The 20,356-nt window shown below is 43.8% G+C and overlaps 1 protein-coding gene across 2 annotated transcripts in view; it reads right to left on the reverse strand.

The window, feature by feature from the left end:
* The window catches only part of ZNF518B (zinc finger protein 518B), a 56,811-nt gene extending 36,690 nt beyond the window's left edge, over window positions 1–20,121 (reverse strand). The window contains exon 1 of one of the 2 annotated variants that reach the window (XM_073574474.1): window positions 19,931–20,121. The gene's annotated coding sequence lies outside the window, so the exon portion shown is untranslated. Of the gene's footprint in view, window positions 1–19,622; window positions 19,760–19,930 lie in introns of those variants that run through there. The other variant, XM_073574475.1, reaches the window with a different exon arrangement.
* Window positions 20,122–20,356: the final 235 nt, after the last annotated feature.

Raw genomic sequence — 20,356 nt, forward strand, 5'->3', positions numbered from 1 at the left:
CACACTGCAATATCGCTGTAAAGTCACCGATTTTGTGACGTTATAGTGATATTGCTAGTGATATCGCTATGTCTGATACTTACCTCCGACCGGCTCCCCCGCTGGTTATCGCTGATCGCGCGAGAAGGTCCTGGATCATTTCTCGTCGGTCACTTCCTGCGGCGCTTCCTGTGGCGCCGACGAGCGAAGCGTGGAGCCGGGCGGGAGGACGCAGGATCGCCGCGTCTGACAGGTAAGTAGCGACCCCCGACACCTGCGATGTCACTGGTGAGATCTGCCTGTGTGGCAGCTCACTAAAGACCACCTAGCGATGCACCAGCGATCCTGACCGCGTCATATCACTGGTCGGGATCGCTGGTGCATCGCTAAGTGTAACGGTACCCTAAGATGAATTCCTGTACACTAAGGAGCGGCAGGAGAAGGTGATTGAAGCAGCAGCGATAAGTCCCACAGCTTTCTCCTACATGTGATTTGACTGCTACAGACTTTGTATAGTATACTCTTTACCAGCTATAGTATCCTCCTTTACGAATAGTGACACTTTATATGGAGCTTTCTTCCTCCCTTAGCTAGCCTGTGGAATATACAGAGGATATTCTTACATGGCTTGAGGTACATAGTTAAAATCATAGTATCCTATGAAGCTCGGCCTGTGGCTGGGCTTCACAGGAGTACCAACATGGCAGCCATGCATACCTTCAGCAGGCCACTAATTGCTGTGACAACCTGCAACTGTTTAACAAGGGGACAGTTTTTACAACTACAGATTTGGATCCTGCTTTGTTGAATACTACAGATACAAACAGGTAAATGAGGCAAATATTGCTGCAATATACAAAATAAAATGGCATCTTTTCAGCTAAACAGAATGCGTCATATCGAAATAACAGTTAACTTATAAAAAAAAAAAAAAGGCATAAAATACATTTTTTTTAATAACCTAAATTAAAAAATGATTTTTAAACATTCCAGTTTCTACATTGGCCAATAGACTAGTTTCTTCCGCTCACTTGTCAGCTTTGCTGTATAGAATTGGACAGTGTCAGCAGAGGGCGGCTCATTTTAAGGGAACCTGTCACCCCCCCCAGGGCATTTTTAAGTTAAAGAGCCACCTTCAGCAGCACTAAGGCTGCATTATATGAAGGTGGCTCTTTTTTTCCTGACCCCCAGTAATGTCAAAATATTGACTTTTATAATTAGCTTCTCATACCTGTAATGTGTCCCACAGGTATGTTGTGTCCCCCTGTATCAGCTGTCCATCATGGGGGGGGGGGGGGGGGGGGGGGTTGGGAGTGACAGGTTTCCTTTAATGAGAGCTTATTGTGATTGTTCTGCTACTGCCTGTATAATCTCTAATAATCAGAATCAAAACCCATGTTCCTCAAGTGCAATGATTTTTTAGCATGCTTAAAAAAAAATTGTTCTCGGGAGCACATCATGCCATGTAAATTGGACATGTGCTGCCGAGAAATTACATTAGTGATCATTCTATGTACAACACATGGCGATGCGGATGAATTTGTCTAAATAGGCCATTCAACAATTGCCAATCAGCTTGCATGTAGCCAATCAGCAGTCATTTAACCCCTTTACGACATCCGCCGTATATGTACGGCGCAAATCAGAAGAGTGTGTATGGCGAAACCCTATACTCAGCAGATCAGGGCTGTGTATTACAGCCAGAACCTACCTCTGACAATCACATGTGGAGTGGTGCTGGGCTTGCTATTGTTAACCTGCTAAATGCTGCTGTCAAACTGACAGTGACATGCCATGCGCCCAACGGCATGCCCGTGATGTGATTGCGGGTTGCCAATGAGTTGCTATGACAGCTTGGGGTCTGCTGAAGACCCCTGTGGTTGTCATTACAGAGCTCCTTTGAAAATCTGCCTGTGGCCGGGTTTGAAAAGAGACCGTGATTACTGTTATATGCCGTGATGTTGCGGCATCACTGCACATGGTACAACCGATCAAACGATCGTGGCTTCAAGTCCCCTAAGGGGACTATTAAAAACAGTAAAAAAAAAAAAATTGTTTTAAAAATATTTTAAAAAAAGTTCAAATTGCTTCATTAAAAAGATATTAAAAGAAAAATACATGTGGCATCGCCGCATTCAGAAAAGGTCCATCTATCAAAATATAAAAGTCATTAACCCAATCAGTAGACAGTGTAAACTGAAAAAAAAAAAATTAAGAAGGCCAAAATGATTATTTTTTTGTTGCTGAAATTCCACAAAAAAAAAAATCATTGTAACAAGCAATCAAAAGATAAGTTGCAAAAAATAAGCCAACACGCAGCTCCATCGACCAAAAAATAAAAACATTACGGGTCCCGGAAAATGGAGACAACCCAAACGTATTTTCATTGCAAACTTCAAATTTTTTACCACTAAAATAATTTTTTTTTTAAAAATGAACACGACTAGTATCACCGTAATGAGCAGAATCATATTGCAAAGCCATTTTTACCACAAAATGTAAATCTTAACGACTAGAGTTGAGCGAAACAGGTCGGTCAGATTCAAAAGTCGCCGACTTTCGCCAAAGTTGGGTTTCATGAAACGAGACCCGACCACAGTGTGAAGTGGCCATGCGGTCGGCGACCCAAGCGGCAAAGTCGGGTTTCGCCGAATGCTTGCACGTGACTTTTTTCAGCCAATGAGAGAAGCGGAGCGTAGCAGAAGAGAGAGAGGGAGAGGGAGAAGAGAGAGAGAGAGATTTTGCCGCCTCTGGGGTTAAAATTCATGCCAGGTGTGCTTACAGTCCTCCACTCACTGCCGACTTTTCTCCCCATTGATTTGCATTGGGTTTCGTGTTTCATGACTTTTCCCGATAGTCGGCCGATTTCGTTCAACTCGACTTTTGAGAAAGTCGGGTTTCATGAAACCCGACTCGACCCTAAAAAAGGCAAAGTTGCTCATCTCTATTAACAAAAATTCACAAATCACCATGTCAGAAATGCGGGTTTTGTTTTTTTTTTCTCCACAATTTTTCCCCACTTGGAATTTTTTCCGTTTTTCAAAACACTGTAGTAAAATGAATGTCTTTCAAAAGTACAACTTGTCCTGTATAAAACAAGCCCTTATATGTCTATGTGGATGGGAAACTAACTTATGGCTCTGGGAAGAAAATGAGGAAAAAAAAAAAAAAAAAAAAAAACAGAAAAGCAAAAACGAAACGGAAATTGGCCTCGATGTGAAGGCGTTAATAACGGCAGTCGTCGCATGTAAAGTCAGAAATCGACATTACGTCCAGAGCCAATTCTGTGCGGATCTCCTGTTCCACAATCAAAAAATATATGTAATTAATATACTGTACATTTCCTTTAACCCTGCGAAAAAATTTTATTCCTCAACGATGATTTTACTCCTTGAAAGTCGAGAGTGTCCATTATGTGGAAAGTTGGATAAAAATGTGGAGAAGATGTTCACTGAGTGAAGCTGAATTGGAAAAAGCTTCTGAAGACAATATCCAAATGGAGAAAGTGTCCGAAGAGGAGGTCCACATACCCACGAGGTCAAAATTGTTGGTACCTCTCGTTTAATGACAGAAAAACCCACAATGGTCACAGAAATAACTTGAATCTAGACACCTGTGGACACTCCCTAACTTAACATGTCCCTTCTGTCACATTTTCAGGGGTACCATCATTTCTGTCCAGGCCTATTTCATGAGCTTTAGTTTTTGTTTTTTTTACAGATTCTGTGGATGCATGGTTGAGAAGCAATGTCTGACTTCCATTTGTTCATTTTCATAGATTTTTGATTTATTATTACTTTTGTCAGATCCAAGTTACTTCTGTGACCATTGTGGGTTTTATTTATTTTACTCATTTATAGAGCGCCATTAATTCCACAGCGCTCTACAGACATTATCATCGCTGTCCCCGATGGGGCTCACAATCTAAACTCCCTATCAGTAGGTCTTTGGAATGTGGGAAGAAACCCATGCAAACACGGGGAGAACAGACAAACTCCTTGCAGATGTTGTCCTTGGACAGAATTGAACCTCCAGCACTGCAAGGCTGCAGTGCTATCCACTGAGCCACCGTGCTGCCCACAGTGGATTTTTCTGTCATTAAATGAGGTGTACCAACAATTTTGACCACGTTTGTTAAGTGGTGGGGAAATTGATTACAAAAATTCTGATGTTGAATCCGATGAGACACAATAACCAGACATCTAGTCGGATGCAAGAGATTCAATCTAAAATCAGCAATGTCATTCGGAACTTGCAGCCTTCTGCCCAGGGACGAAAATTGTCCTCTGCCAACATCAGAGAGTTCTCTAATAAATAGCCCCTATTAGAGAAGTTTGGTATAAGAGGATAGAGATTCTTCCAAAATTATACAATACTGGTGAAATATATACCGAGTGAGCCAGTAAAGTACGGCGTCAAGATGTGGACACTGACAGCAGCCGTTCATACGCTCCAAACGCTCAGGGATATACAAGGGTAAAGCCCGGAGAAAAACCTGAAAAGAATCAGGGTATGCGAGTTTCAGATTTGACGTATGGACCAAGAGGACCACATGTGACAACTTTTTTGCACCAACTGGGGAAGCCGTTACTAAAACGAAAATGTACAATGGTGGGCACTGTGAGAGAAAGCGAGCCTGACTGCCGCAAGGTGTCGTTGGTAAAAGCTGTTCTTAGTTCAACATTTTTACTTCACTGGCGACACGACAGTGGTTTCTTACATTCTCCAAAAAAACCAAACAGGTCATTTTTAAGAGCACTATGCTCCATGACAATGCAGTAAGCAGTCCAGATGGCAAAAGTCGCATGTGATACTAGAGTCTACTGCCACCAATCGGTGGCCAATGGTTTTATTTTATAACTATGATGCATCTGCCTACAGGTCATTTAATTTTTAGCGTGAAACAAACCTCAATTGCTTTATTTTCTTTAAAAAATGGTTGTGCAAATTAAAATTTTGATTTTCATTTGTTTTTGACAAACCATATTTATATACAGTTAAATAATACAACAGGAATTCAAATAATACACTGTTAGAGTAGCTAAATATCAAAATTAACAGACTTTAATAGGTCATATTGACCCAAACAGTACATACAGTCATGGCCAAAAGTATTGACACCCCTGCAATTCTGTCAGATAATACTCAGTTTCTTCCTGAAAATGATTGCAAACACAAATTCTTTGGTATTATTATCTTCATTTAATTTGTCTTAAATGAAAAAACACAAAAAGAATTGTCCTAAAGCCAAATTGGATATAATTCCACACCAAACATAACAAAGAGGGTGGACAAAAGTATTGGCACTGTTCGAAAAATCATGTGATGCTTCTCTAATTTATGTAATTAACAGCACCTGTAACTTACCTGTGGCACCTAACAGGTGTTGGCAATAACTAAATCACACTTGCAGCCAGTTGACATGGATTAAAGTTGACTCAACCTCTGTCCTGTGTCCTTGTGTGTACCACATTGAGCATGGAGAAAAGAAAGAAGACCAAAGAACTGCCTGAGGACTTGAGAAACCAAATTGTGAGGAAGCATGAGCAATCTCAAGGCTGTAAGTCCATCTCCAAAGACCTGAATGTTCCTGTGTCTACCGTGCGCAGTGTCATCAAGAAGTTTAAAGCCCATGGCACTGTGGCTAACCTCCCTAGATGTGGCCGGAAAAGAAAAATTGACAAGAGATTTCAACGCAAGATTGTGCGGATGTTGGATAAAGAACCTCCACTAACATCCAAACAAGTTCAAGCTGCCCTGCAGTCCGAGGGTACAACAGTGTCAACCTGTACTATCCGTCGGCATCTGAATGAAAAGGGACTGTATGGTAGGAGACCCAGGAAGACTCCACTTCTTACCCCGAGACATAAAAAAGCCAGGCTGGAGTTTGCCAAAACTTACCTGAAAAAGCCTAAAACATTTTGGAAGAATGTTCTTTGGTCAGATGAGACAAAAGTAGAGCTTTTAGGGCAAAAGCATCAACATAGAGTTTACAGGAGAAAAAAAAGAGGCATTCCAAGAAAAGTACATGGTCCCTACAGTCAAACATGGCGGAGGTTCCCTGATGTTTTGGGGTTGCTTTGCTGCCTCTGGCACTGGACTGCTTGACCGCGTGCATGGCATTATGAAGTCAGAAGACTACCAACAAATTTTGCAGCATAATTTAGGGCCCAGTGTGAGAAAGCTGGGTCTACCTCAGAGGTCATGGGTCTTCCAGCAGGACAATAACCCAAAACACACTTCAAAAAGCACTAGAAAATGGTTTGAGAGAAAGCACTGGAGACTTCTAAGGCTGTGTGCACACGCTGCGGAAAAGGTGCGGATTCATCCGCGCGGATTTTGTACAATCCGCAGGTGAAACCGCAGGTCAAAAGACCTGCGGTTTTACCTGCGGATTGCTCTGCGGTTTTGCCCTGCGGTTTTTCAGCTCCTCAATGGAGGAGATGGCAAACCGCAGGAGAATCCGCAGAAAGAATTGACATGTCAATTCTTTCTGCGGATTGAAAACCGCAGATAATCCGCGCGGAAAATTCCGCACCGTCTGCACTGCGGTTTTTGATTCCCATAGGGAATCATTGTACTGTACACCGCAGCAAAAACTGCTGCGGGTCCGCAGCGGCCAAAACCGCTGCGGAACCGCAGCAAAATCCGCAGCGTGTGCACACAGCCTAAGGTGGCCAGCAATGAGTCCAGACCTGAATCCCATAGAACACCTGTGGAGAGATCTAAAAATGGCAGTTTGGAGGAGGCACCCTTCAAATATCAGGGACCTGGAGTAGTTTGCCAAAGAAGAATGGTCTAAAATTCCAGCAGAGCATTGTAAGAAACTCATTGATGGTTACCGGAAGCGGTTGGTCACAGTTATTTTGGCTAAAGGTTGTGCAACCAAGTATTAGGCTGAGGGTGCCAATACTTTTGTCCGGCCCATTTTTGGAGTTTTGTGTGAAATGGTCAATGTTTTGCTTTTTGCTTCATTCTCTTTTGCGTTTTTTCATTTAAGACAAATTAAATGAAGATAATAATACCAAAGAATTTGTGTTTGCAATCATTTTCAGGAAGAAACTGAATATTATCTGACAGAATTGCAGGGGTGTCAATACTTTTGGCCATGACTGTATGTTATGTATATACATATACACACAGTGGCATGTAAAAGTTTGTGCACCCCTGGTCAAAATTACTGTTACTGTGAACAGTTAAGCAAGTTGAAGATTAAATAATTTCTAAATGGTTAAAGATGACATTTCCTTTGTATTTTAGGCAAAACAAATAAATAATATATACAGTAAAGACCAAAAGTTTGGACACACCTTCTCATTCAAAGATTTTTCTTTATTTTCATGACTATGAAAATTGTAGATTCACTCTGAAGGCATCAAAACTATGAATTAACACATGTGGAATTATATAATTAACAAAAAAGTGTGAAACAACTGAAAATATGTCTTATATTCTAGGTTCTTCAAAGAAGCCACCTTTTGCTTTGATTACTGCTTTGCACACTCTTGGCATTCTCTTGATGAGCTTCAAGAGGTAGTCACCGGAAATGGTTTTCACATCACAGGTGTGCCCTCTCAGGTTTAATAAGTGGGATTTCTTGCCTTATAAATGGGGTTGGGACCATCAGTTGTGTTGTGCAGAAGTCTTGTGGATACACAGCTGATAGTCCTACTGAATAGACTGTTAGAATTTGTATCATAGCAAGAAAAAAAACAGCTGAGTAAAGAAAAACGAGTGGCCATCATTACTTTAAGAAAAGAAAGGTCAGTCAGTCCGAAAAATTGGGAAAACTTTGAAAGTGTCCCCAAGTACAGGGCAAAGACCATCAAGCACTACAGAGAAACTGGCTCACATGAGGACCGCCCCAGGAAAGGAAGACCAAGAGTCACCTCTGCTGCGGAGGATAAGGTCATCCGAGTCACCAGCTCAGATAAGAGACCAGGTCAATGCCACACAGAGTTCCAGCAGCAGACACATCTCTACAACAACTGTTAAGAGGAGACTTTGTGCAGCAGGCCTTCATGGTAAAATAGCTGCTAGGAAACCACTGCTAAGGACAGGCAACAAGCAGAAGAGACTTCTTTGGGCTAAAGAACACAAGGAATGGACATTAGACCTGTGGAAATCTGTGCTTTGGTCTAAATTAGAAATCTTTGGTTCCAACCACCATGTCTTTGTGCGACGCAGAAAAGGTGAACGGATGGACTCTACATGCCTGGTTCCCACCGTGAAGCATGGAGAAGGAGGTGTGATGTGTGGGGGAGCTTTGCTGGTGACACTGTTGGGGATTTATTCAAAATTGAAGGCATACTGAACCAGCATGGCTACCACAGCATCTTGCAGTGGCATGCTATTCCATCCGGTTGGCGCTTAGTTGGACCATCATTTATTTTTCAACAGGACAATGACCTCAAACACACCTCCAGGCTGTGTAAAGGCTATTTCACCAAGAAGGAGAGTGATGGGGTGCTACGCCAGATGACCTGGCCTTCACTGTCACCAGACCTGAACCCAATCGAGATGGAGTGGGGTGAGCTGGACCGCAGAGTGAAGGCAAAAGGGCCAACAAGTGCTAAGCATCTCTGGGAACTCCTTCAAGACTGTTAGAAGACCATTTCCGGTGACTACTTCTTGAAGCTCATCAAGAGAATGCCAAGAGTGTGCAAAGCAGTAATCAAAGCAAAAGGTGGCTACTTTGAAGAACCTAGAATATAAGACATATTTTCAGTTGTTTCAGACTTTTTGAAAATTATATAACTCCACATGTGTTAATTCATAGTTTTGATGCCTTCAGAGTGAATCTACAATTTTCAGTCATGAAAATAAAGAAAACTCTTTGAATGAGAAGGTGAGTCCAAACTTTTGGTCTGTACTATATATAGTAATTTATTTGACAAAAATTACAAAAAAGGAAATGGGTGTAGAATTACTGACCATTTTAAATGAAAAATGTTAATTTTCCATCTCAATTATTTTCATCTTTTAAAGTGAGAAAAATAACCTAACAACTCAAAACATACAAAAATACATTTAAAAAGAATATCAGTGACCAATCTAGCTCACCTTCTCTTAAATAAGTCAGACATTTTCCAGCCATGGATTCTGCCAGGTTCTTACTCTGTTGCAAAAAAACTTTTTTGGGCAGCACCAACCAAGAGTTGACCGTTTTCCTTCACCATAAAGATTCCATTTAAGGACCCACAAGTTCTCAATAGCGTTTACTAGAGCTGAGCAAACCCGAACTGTAAAGTTTGGGGTTCGCACTGGACACCTAGTGTCCCGTGCTGAACTCTGAACACGGACTTCTCTTGGATGTCAGCTTTACAGTTTGGGGAAGAGGGAGAGAGGAAGAGAGGAGAGAGACTAAAGCTTGGTCGAAACCGAACTTCATCCCCAGTGTTTTGGTCAGGACAGGAGCACCGCTTAACTTTTTGAACGCAAAATTGGCTGGAATCAATGGCAGGCACCATGTTGCATTTGGAGACCCCCTGATGTACCTAAACAGTGGAAAATCCCCAATTCTAACCCCAACCCTAAACTCAACAAACCCCTAGCCTTAACCCTACACTCACCCTTGCTCAACCCTCACCCTAGCCCAACAGAAATACATTTTTTTTATTTTACTATTTTTACTTAAGGGGGTGATAAAGGGGGGGCATGATTTACTATTGTTTTTATTTTGATCACTGTCATAGACCCAGTCACAGTGATCAACATGAACCAATAGGAAAAATTTGCCGGGTGCTGGCCAGCAGATCTCGGTGGGCGCACTGACCATGCACCCACCATTTTCTTCCCGGAATAAGATGCCACCGGCCGGGGGACATCACGGGGCAAGCAGGAGGATCCAGGGACACCGGAGGTTACCGGGGACCCCATTTCTCACTCCTCTGATGTGCTATCACATCAGGGAGAGAGAAATTAAATGGGAAATCTGATTTTTTTTCTGCACAGTCGCCATTATTCTGTTAATAATGACGATCGCAACACTGGGGTCAGTAAAAACCGATCCGAATCATGTTCTCTGGGGTCTCAGCTACCCCCTGTAGCCGAGACCCCGGAGAAATTCCGACGCTTGGGGGCGCGATACGCTTATTTCTCAATGCTGTTAAAAAGCGGCGCTGAGGCATAAGTACCCGTAACTGCCGCCGTTAAGAGGCGTATCTGCGGTCATTAAGGGCTTAATGGTAAAGGTCTTTTTCTAGCTTTAGATGAAGAGAAGAAACTCAATCCTAGCTGACATCTCATCCTTTAATCCTGGACAGTTACAATCTGGGCAGTACTCCTGTTCCACAGAGATACTGCACTGCTATCACACAAGATTGTAAGGAAATTGCCCTCGGGACAGGGGAACATACACTACTGGTGCATTTCCATGAATTGACTAATCAGCAAATAAACAATGGATTATTCATCCAGGTGAACATGTAATCAACTGACATAAGCAAAATGCTCGTTCGCCAGGTAATCAGATCTTTTCCGATTGCAAAAAAAGAAAAAAAGTATAAAATGTCGGCAGCAGGTTGTCCGGTGTGAACAGATGATCTGCCGCCAATAAGATATACTGTATGCTAGTTAATCAGTCGTTCGGTCCACATTATTGCTCAATGCCCTGTGTAATAAGGGTGACAAGTCTAAATTCACTATAAGGATGGGTACAAAAAGCAGCATTTCACAATCCGTGTATAAATTGGAATTCACAGACTGAACGAGGGTCTCCCGACCTGAACTCACAAGCTCCTAAATGCCTATGAAACCAAGTTCATGTCGGGAAACTCCGATTAGGTCTGTGCCTTGTGATCCATACAGAGACCGTGAATTAGAGCCAAATGAGTCCCACATAAGACAGACTGTCCCCAGTAGCCAAATCTAGCACCATAATAGGGACCTATTTTAAACTTTACTCTTCGGCCTTTGCTCCACATGAATTAGACTAGAAATAACGTGGAATTTTACTAATTAAAAAGACTGAATCGGTAAAACCCTGTTTACACAGGGGACTGTAACTAACAATATAAATTATTTATATATAAAAACAATACATATTAACATTTTTATTTTACTCACAGTGGAGAAAATAAGTATTTGATACGTGGCAGCCTATCCCACCTACTAAGAATGGAGAGGTCTGTAATTTTTATCGTAGGTACACTTCACCTGTGAGAGACAGAATCTTTATAATTAAAAAAAAAAAAAAAAAAAAAAAAAAAACAAACCAAATCCATAAAATCACATTGTATGATTTTTACATAATTAATTAGAATTTTATTGCATGAAATAAGCATTTGATACAATAGAAAAACAGAACTTAATATTTGGTACAGAAACCTTTGTTTGCAATTACAGAGGTCAGATGCTTCATTGTAGTTCTTGAGAAAGTTTGCACACATTGGAGTAAGGATTTTAGTCAACTCCAACTCTTCTCCGGATCTTTCAAATTTCGTGGATGTCGCTGGGCAACATTGAGCTTCGGCTCCCTCAGAAGATTTTCTTTTGGGGTCAGGTCTGGAGACTGCCTAGGCCACTCCCAGGACTCTGAAAAGCTTCTTACAGAGCCACTTAGTTGCCTTGGCTGCGTATTTTGGGTCATGGTCATGCTGGAAGACCCAGCCACCACCCATCTTCAATGCTTTTACTGAGGGAAGGAGCTTTTTGGCCAAAATCTCGCAATACATGACCCCATTCATCCTCCCTTCAATACGGAGCAGTCGTCCTGTTCCCTTTGCAAAGAAGCAACCCCAAAATATGTTGTTTTCCCCACCATGCTTCACAGTTGGGTCAGTGTTCTTGGAATTGTACTCATCCTTCTTCCTCCTCCAAACATGGCGAGTGGAGCTGATGCCAAAAAGTTCTATTTTCGTCTCATCTGACCACACGACCTTCTCTCATGCCTTTCTCCTGTGGATCGTCCAGATGGTCACTGGCAAACTTCAAGCAGGCCTGGACATGTGTTGGCGTGAGCAGGGGGACCTTGGGTGCCCTGCAAGATTTTAATCCACGACGGCGTAATGTGTTACTAAAGGTAATATTTGAGACTGTGGTCCGAGCTCTCTTCAGATCATTGACTAGCTTCTCCCATGTAGTTCTCGGCTGATTCCTGACCTTTCTCAGAATCATCCCCCCCCCCCCCCCACCAAAGCAGCGAGATCTTGCATAGACCCCAACTGAGGAGTTATCTTGTGTTTCTACCATTTTCTAATAATCGCGCAAACAGTTGTTGCATTCTTAACAAGCTGCTTGCCTATTGTCCTATAGCCCATCCCAGCCCAATTGCAGGTCTAAAATTTTTGTCCCTGGTGCCCTTTGACAGCTCTTTGGTGTTGACCATGGTGGAGAGGTTGGAGTGTGATTGATTGAGTGTGCGGGCAGGTGTCCTTTATACAGCTAACGAGATCAAACAGGGGCAATTAATACAGGTAATGAGCGCAAATTACGAGGACTTCTTAAAGAAAAACTAACAGGTCTGGGAGACACAGAATTCTTGCTGGTTGGTCAGTGATCAAATACTTATTTCATGCAATAAAATGCAATTTAATTATTTACAAAATATATAATGTGAATTTATGGTTTTATTTTTAGATTCTGTCTCTCACAGGTGAAGTGTACCTACGATAAAAATTACAGACCTCTCCATTCTTTGAAGGTGGGAAAACTGGCAAAATCGGCAGTGGATCAAATACTAATTTTCCCCATTAATGCCTCACGGCTTTACAGATATAGGAGTATAACATAAGAAATAAAAAGTGTTCTAGTTAATAAGGTCAGGTAAAGAATACAATTCACATCTACAGAACCAGCTTTGTATAATGTCAGATGCAGCTGCCTTAATGGACTGCCTGGAGCAGATAGGTGCTATCGCACGACCGGCTAGGCCACAACGCTACGAGATGTCAGCCCGAGTATATATAGAAACACCACCCAACTCACTGCACAACAGCAGAGACAAGTCTGACATGATTTACACTGGTGTCCGTAGGCCAAAAAAAAGAGAAAAAAAATTATTATGGAAACTTATTTTTACAAATATATCACAGGACCTGCCATAAGTATAGAGGGGTTTTCTTTACATGAAACTTCTACAAGAGATCCATCAGAAAAACAAAAAAATGTAAAGTTCACACCTGCGTTACTGAGGGCTAAGATGGGAATTAATTCACATTACCCGGGTCATGCAGACAAGCAAGTAGTCCTGCAAATTGCCTCTTACCTTTCGTGTGCCTTCACATTGAGTTTTGGCACCCGTTAAATGGCTCCTTTTGGCTTATGTCCAAACCCCCAACAAAATGGGATTTGGACATATATACCAACAGGGCCATAATGGTGCCGATAGAATGAACGTACGCTCAGACGTGCATCACATTCATGCGCGTATGCCTACGGTTGGCTGACACTCAGACACGCCCAAAAATGATGAAGGTCAGAGCACCAATCAGTATGTCAGCACCATTATAGTTTATGGCCCCTCGGCCCTTTTGTCCAAATCCCGTTTTGGGGAGGATTCGGACCCAATCTACGCAACGTAAAAGCACCCGTCGGCATCACCGATGCCTATTCAGATTACAAGCCTTGCGCAACTTCGTGTGTGCGTTATACCACATACCATCATTTCAGGCCTGCAATCAGAAGAGGTACCGGCAGATAGGAGAAACTATGCAGGGTCTACAACCAGCCAAGCTAAAGAGGACAGCTGGTATTCTCAGACTGGTAAGGGGCCATGAAAATTGACCCTCCCCAGCCTAAAAATAGCAGCCCGCCCCAGAAAAGACTCATCTATCAAATGCGCTAATTCTTGCTCTTTGCCTGGTTCTTCCCACTTACCCTGCTATGGTGGTAAGAAGGGTAAGGGCTGACATCAACTCCAAAACCTATTTTATGGCTGCTGACATTAAACCCAGGGTATAGTAATGGAGAGGGTCTATAAGATACCCCGATTACTAACCCCATACTAAGATTGTAATAAAAACACAGCAAGAATTAAGTCCTTTAATTGAAATAAGAAACATTTCACCCTCTTTTACCCATTTATTCACAAAAAAAAAGCAAAGTTATACTCCCCTTTTCGCCAATAATCCATTGATGCCCACTTCCCACTGTAAAAGACAAAAGGTCACCAGAGTTCATAGCTGATGAACCCCAATCATCTCACTGACATCACCGTTTGCTGAGTGAGAGTTTTCAGGAACGCTGATGTCAGTGAGGTGACCGGGGTTCATCAGCGCTACACACTGCAGGAGCATGATTCTGGCTAACACAGACAGTGGTCGCATCACTGATGTGACTGCTCTCCAGATCGTTGTGGAAAATGGCAACTAATGGATTATTGTTGGACAGGTGAGGAATAAGGTATTTTAATTTTTTTTTATCTTTTACAGTGGAACATTGGCATCAATGGATTATCGACAAAACGGCAAGTATAAATTTGCTATTTTATTTTTGTGTCTAAATGGGTAAAAGAGGTGGGGGGAGCTTTTATTTCAAATAAAGGACTTTATTTGTGCTGTGTCTTTATTACAATCTGACTATGGGGTTTGTAATGGGGGTGTCTTATAGACGCCTCTCCATTACTAACCCTTGAGCTTAATGTAATCGGACATTAAATAGATGACATCAACTCCAAACCTATTACCCCACTTTCCACCGTACCAAGGGAAGTGGAAAGAGTCGGGCAAAAAGCCAGCATTGGCGCATTCAATAGATGCGCCTTTTCTGGTGCAACTGTGGACTGCTATTTTTAGGCTAGGGAGGGCCAATATCTATAGCCCCTTCCCAGTCTGACAATACCAGTCTGACAATACCAGTCCCCAGCTGTCTGCTTTCGCTTAACTGACTGTCAAAGATGAGGGGGAACCCCACAAGAATTTTTAAATTATTTAAATAATTAAAAAATATGATGTTGAGACGGCTCTATTTTTGATAACCAGCCAATATAAATCTGACGGCTGGAAGTTGGAGCCCGCAGCTGTCAGCCTTACCTGCGTTGGTTATCAAAAATAGTGAGTGGCCTTTTTTTATTTATTGCACAGGTGTTGTCTAACGAATAATCATGAGCGTCGCTGCTATTACCGCGAGCAAGCGTACGCCGATAACTGTAGTATTCATCAGCCGACACCTGTGACCAGCGACAACCTTTTTACCGCCAGTCAGAGCTGCTGGCTCACAAGCTGTCATCTGACCGTTGATCAGGGCCGCCGGTGTTTCTCACGCTGTAACACATATGACAGTGTGGGAAATCGTCGATGTTCTGGTTGCCAAACCTGAACAGCAACATGGACTTACTGGCTGTACATTGACTTCTTCAGAAAGTGTTCGGTACTTTACAGTTCGAGTCTAAGAGTTGGACTTTTCTCTTTGCTTAGACACATCAGAATATGTACAGGTCATTTCAGCAACATCCGCACCCTGTGATGACTCATGTTCTCATGACACCCAAGTATGTACAAGTCAGACGCAACATCCAAATATGTACAGGTCATTCCAGCATCATCCGCACCCTATGATAACTCATTCTCTCGTGACAACCAAATATGTACAGGTCAGCTGCAACATCGGAATATGTACGGGACATTCCAGCAACATCGGCACCTTGTGATGACTCATGCTCTTGTGACACCCGAATATGTACAGGTCAGACGCAACATCTGAATATGTACAGGTCATTCCAGCATCATCCGCACCCTATGATAACTCATGCTCTCGTGACACCAGAATATGTACGGGTCATTAAAGTACCATCCGCACCCTGTGATGACTCATGTTCTCGTGACACCCACACAACTACTAGCGCCACTTATAGTCCATTACTGCAGAGGGTGTGATGGCCAACGTGTTACCGCCCTGGAACTAATACAAGAACGCTGAAAATTACTCAACGAACAAGCCGTTTGTCTGCCGGGTGGAATTATTTTTGGGGGGGTTGACCACTACTTGGACAACAACGTCTCCCGATGCTTGCCTGACATCATTAAGTCATGTAACTGCTGCAGTCAATCAGCGACCACTGATGGGCTGCAGAGCTTACCCTTCCCTTGGATGTCAGTGAGCCCTGTCGGGCCGAGTCCTCTCTCCTCTACCAATCGGGTGACTGGTATTGTTTATGACTATTCAACATGTTTTTTATTACGTATACCCCTATCACATGTAAAGCGCCATAGAATAAACGGCGGCATAATAATGTCTGAGGTTTGTCCAGGGGGAAGTATGGGCGGCAAACCACAAAAGGCATTTGCTAATGTTATAGAAGCGCTGCAGCCCATCAGTGACTGCTGACCGCCTGCAGGGCTCACGTTAAATACTAATAACATAACGTTGCAGGTCTGACATTATTTTTACACAGGAGACAGTGTCACACGGCAGCATCGGGAGTCAAATCCCACCAAGGACAACATCTACAAAACCGCTCCACGTTCTCCCCAAGTTGGCGTGAGTTTCCTCCCGATTCTCCACACGCCAAAGACATACAGATCGAGACTGCAGACAGTGCGCCCCGACGGGGACAGAGATGACGTCTAAACGATAAGATCTTGGCACGTCATTCCCGGCAGCGGATCGTCCCATGTAATCGATGAGATGTAAGCGCACAGAACGAGCTGACAAACGATTGATCTGTGCACGCGGGAAGTTGGGTTGGCTAATGTAAAGGGGGTACGGAACGATGGACCCCCGACAGGGAGCCAAACGGCTGCATTTACTGCGCGTTTCCAAAATATGAGGACTAAAATGCACAATCCGCTACCAGATACGTGATCAATGGTATAATATAAATATATTTATTAAGAAACAACAGCACAGGAAAAAATAGGGTGCAAAGCCTCCCAGGCACGTACCAGTCCTTGTAACACACATATATATATATATACACACACACACACACATACTAGCTGAAGAGCCCGGCGCTGCCTGGGCATAGTAACTAACTGTGGTTAGTTATAGCAAATTATAATTATCCTCCATCCCGTGCCCATATACCCATCATACAAATCATCCATCCCATAGTCCCGTGCCCATATACCCATCATACATATCCACGATCCCATAGTCCCGTGCCCATATACCCATCACACATCCTCCATCCCATAGTCCCGTGCCCATATACCCATCACACATATCCTCCATCTCATAGTCCCGTGCCCATATACCCATCACACATCCTCCATCTCATAGTCCCGTGCCCATATACCCATCACACATCCTCCATCCCATAGTCCCGTGCCCATATACCCATCACACATATCCTCCATCTCATAGTCCCGTGCCCATATACCCATCACACATCCTCCATCCCATAGTCGAGTGCCCATATACCCATCACACATCCTCCATCCCATAGTCGAGTCCCCATATTCCCATCATACATATCCTCCATCCCATAGTCCCGTGCCCATATACCCATCACACATCCTCCATCCCATAGTCGAGTGCCCATATACATATCTGCCATCCCATAGTCGAGTGCCCATATTCCCATCATACATATCCGCCATCCCATAGTCAACCATTATGACATCATAATGAGCGGCGGGGCTTGTAACCTATGATGACATCAGTGTCGCCATGGCAACCATTGTGACATCATAATGAGGGGCGGGGCTTGATACGCACACTGTTTCCCCAGTATGCAAATAGGGGCATTATGACATCATAATGAGGGGCGGGGCTTGACACGCGCACACTTTTTCCCCAGTATGTAGATAGGGGCAAAATTGTTTGGTGAACTGGAACGTGCGGGGTTAAAATTTCGCCTCACAACATAGCTTAGGACACTCTAGGGGTCCAGACGTGTGACTGTGCCAAATTTTGAGGCTGTAGCTGCGACGGTGCGGATGCCTATCCCGGACTCACACACATACACACACATACACACACACACACTTTGAGCTTTATATATTAGATAGATATATACATACACAGTACAGGACACACCTTCTCATTCAGAGAGTTTTCTTTATTTTCATGACTATGAAATTTGCAGATTCACTCTGAAGGCATCAAAACTATGAATATACACATGTGGAATTATATAATTTTCAAAAAAGTGTGAAACAACTGAAAATATGTCTTATATTCTAGGTTCTTCAAAGTAGCCACCTTTTGCTTTGATTACTGCTTTGCACACTCTTGGCATTCTCTTGATGAGCTTCAAGAGGTAGTCACCGGAAATGGTTTTCACTTCACAGGTGTGCCCTGTCAGGTTTAATAAGTGGGATTTCTTGCCTTATAAATGGGGTTGGGGCCATCAGTTGTGTTGTGCAGAAGTCTGGTGGATACACAGCTGATAGTCCTACTGAATAGACTGTTAGAATTTGTATTAAGGCAAGAAAAAAGCAGCTAAGTAAAGAGAAACGAGTGGCCATCATTAATTTAAGAAATGAAGGTCAGTCAGTCTGAAAAATTGGGAAAACTTTGAAAGTGTCCCCAAGTGCAGTGTCAAAAACCATCAAGCGCTAGAAAGAAACTGGCTCACATGAGGACCGGCCCAGGAAAGGAAGATCAAGAGTCACCTCTGCTGTGGAGGATAAGTTCATCCGAGTCACCCGCCTCAGAAATCGCAGGTTAACAGCAGCTCAGATTAGAGACCAGATCAATGCCACACAGAGTTCTAGCAGCAGACACATCTCTACAACAACTGCTAAGAGGAGACTTTGTGCAGCAGGCCTTCATGGTAAAATAGCTGCTAGGAAACCACTGCTAAGGACAGGCAACAAGCAGAAGAGACTTGTTTTGGCTAAAGAACACAAGGAATGGACATTAGACCAGTGGAAATCTGTGCTTTGGTCCAAATTTGAGATCTTTGGTTCCAACCACCATGTCTTTGTGTGACGCAGAAAAGGTGAACGGATGGACTCTCCATGCCTGGTTCCCACCGTGAAGCATGGAGGAGGAGGTGTGATGGTGTGGGGGAGCTTTGCTGGTGACACTGTTGGGGATTTATTCAAAATTGAAGGCATACTGAACCAGCATGGCTACCACAGCATCTTGCAGCGGCATGCTATTCCATCTGGTTTGCGTTTAGTTGGACCATCATTTATTTTTCACCAGGACAATGACCCCAAACACACCTCCAGGCTGTGTAAGGGCTATTTGACCAAGAAGGAGAGTGATGGGGTGCTACGCCAGATGACCTGGCCTCCACAGTCACCAGACCTGAACCCAATCGAGATGGTTTGGGGTGAGCTGGACCGCAGAGAGAAGGCAAAAGGGCCAACAAGTGCTAAGCATCTCTGACTGTTGGAAGACCATTTCCGGTGACTACCTCTTGAAGCTCATCAAGACAATGCCAAGAGTGTGCAAAGCAGTAATCAAAGCAAAAGGTGGCTACTTTGAAGAACCTAGAGTATGACATTTTCAGTTGTTTCACACTTTTTTGTTAATTACATAATTCCACATGTGTTAATTCATAGTTTTGATGCCTTCAGAGTGAATCTACAATTTTCAGAGTCATGAAAATAAAGAAAACTCTTTGAATGGTGTGTGTCCAAACTTTTGGTCTGTACTGTATATATATATGTGTGTATGTGTCGTGCATATTTACACCTATTTAATAAAATATTATATATATATCTCCCAATCTATACAGCACAGATAACAGTACAGGGCCCTAGTTCCCCAAATCTCCACTTTCCTCCTGCTCTCCGGAAAGTACTCACTTAACCCTTCCCCTGCCAGGAGCCCCGCCGATGGCCGCAGCCCGGGGTGACGCTGCATTAACCCCTCGCTGCCCGCACCGGCCGCACATGACGGGCCCCGATCAGCAGCAGCCTCTTCCTCCCCCATCCTGCAGGGCGCAGATCTCCTCCTCTTCCTCCGGGCTCCGCAGCCCGGATCCCGCCTCCAATCCTCCTGCACTGCACACGGCCGCAGTTAACCACGTACCCGCCGGATCTGCCGTGATCACCGTCACTCACACCCCAGCCCTCGTCCACAACAATCCAGAGCAAAAAAAATCATGGATCACCTCGTGTGCAGGCATAACGGACGCCCGGCGATCGTGCGCTCTCCATTGTCAGCCCCAAGTCAGCCATTCCGCTCCCGTCCGCCCCGCTGCCCGCACGAGCTGCCGCCGCCGGCCAGTCTGCTGTGACGTCAGAGATCCGGCAGTCGGCGTTCCTATTGGCCGCGCGGCTACGTGTCTCCAGTAGAACTCTACAGGGGGCGTGGCCGAGAGCTGAGCTCGAGAGCGCGAGCGAGTCCGTGGTACAATAAGGAAGAGGGCGCAGCGCCATCTGGTGGTCAGCGCCGGTAACAGCAGCTGGTGGAAGTGCAGAGTTGTTGTGGCGGGCTTGTGTCATTTCAGCAGGGAGGCGAGGGTTGGGAATGAAGGACTCTAATGGCTGATAGTCCTATGTTGCTGTATGGATCTGCTTTCTTCTTTTGTGCAGGC

Source organism: Dendrobates tinctorius, unplaced genomic scaffold, assembly GCF_039654945.1.
Source record: "Dendrobates tinctorius isolate UK_male_01 unplaced genomic scaffold, ASM3965494v1 ptg000039l, whole genome shotgun sequence".
In the NCBI taxonomy this organism is placed as follows: Eukaryota; Metazoa; Chordata; class Amphibia; order Anura; family Dendrobatidae; genus Dendrobates; species Dendrobates tinctorius.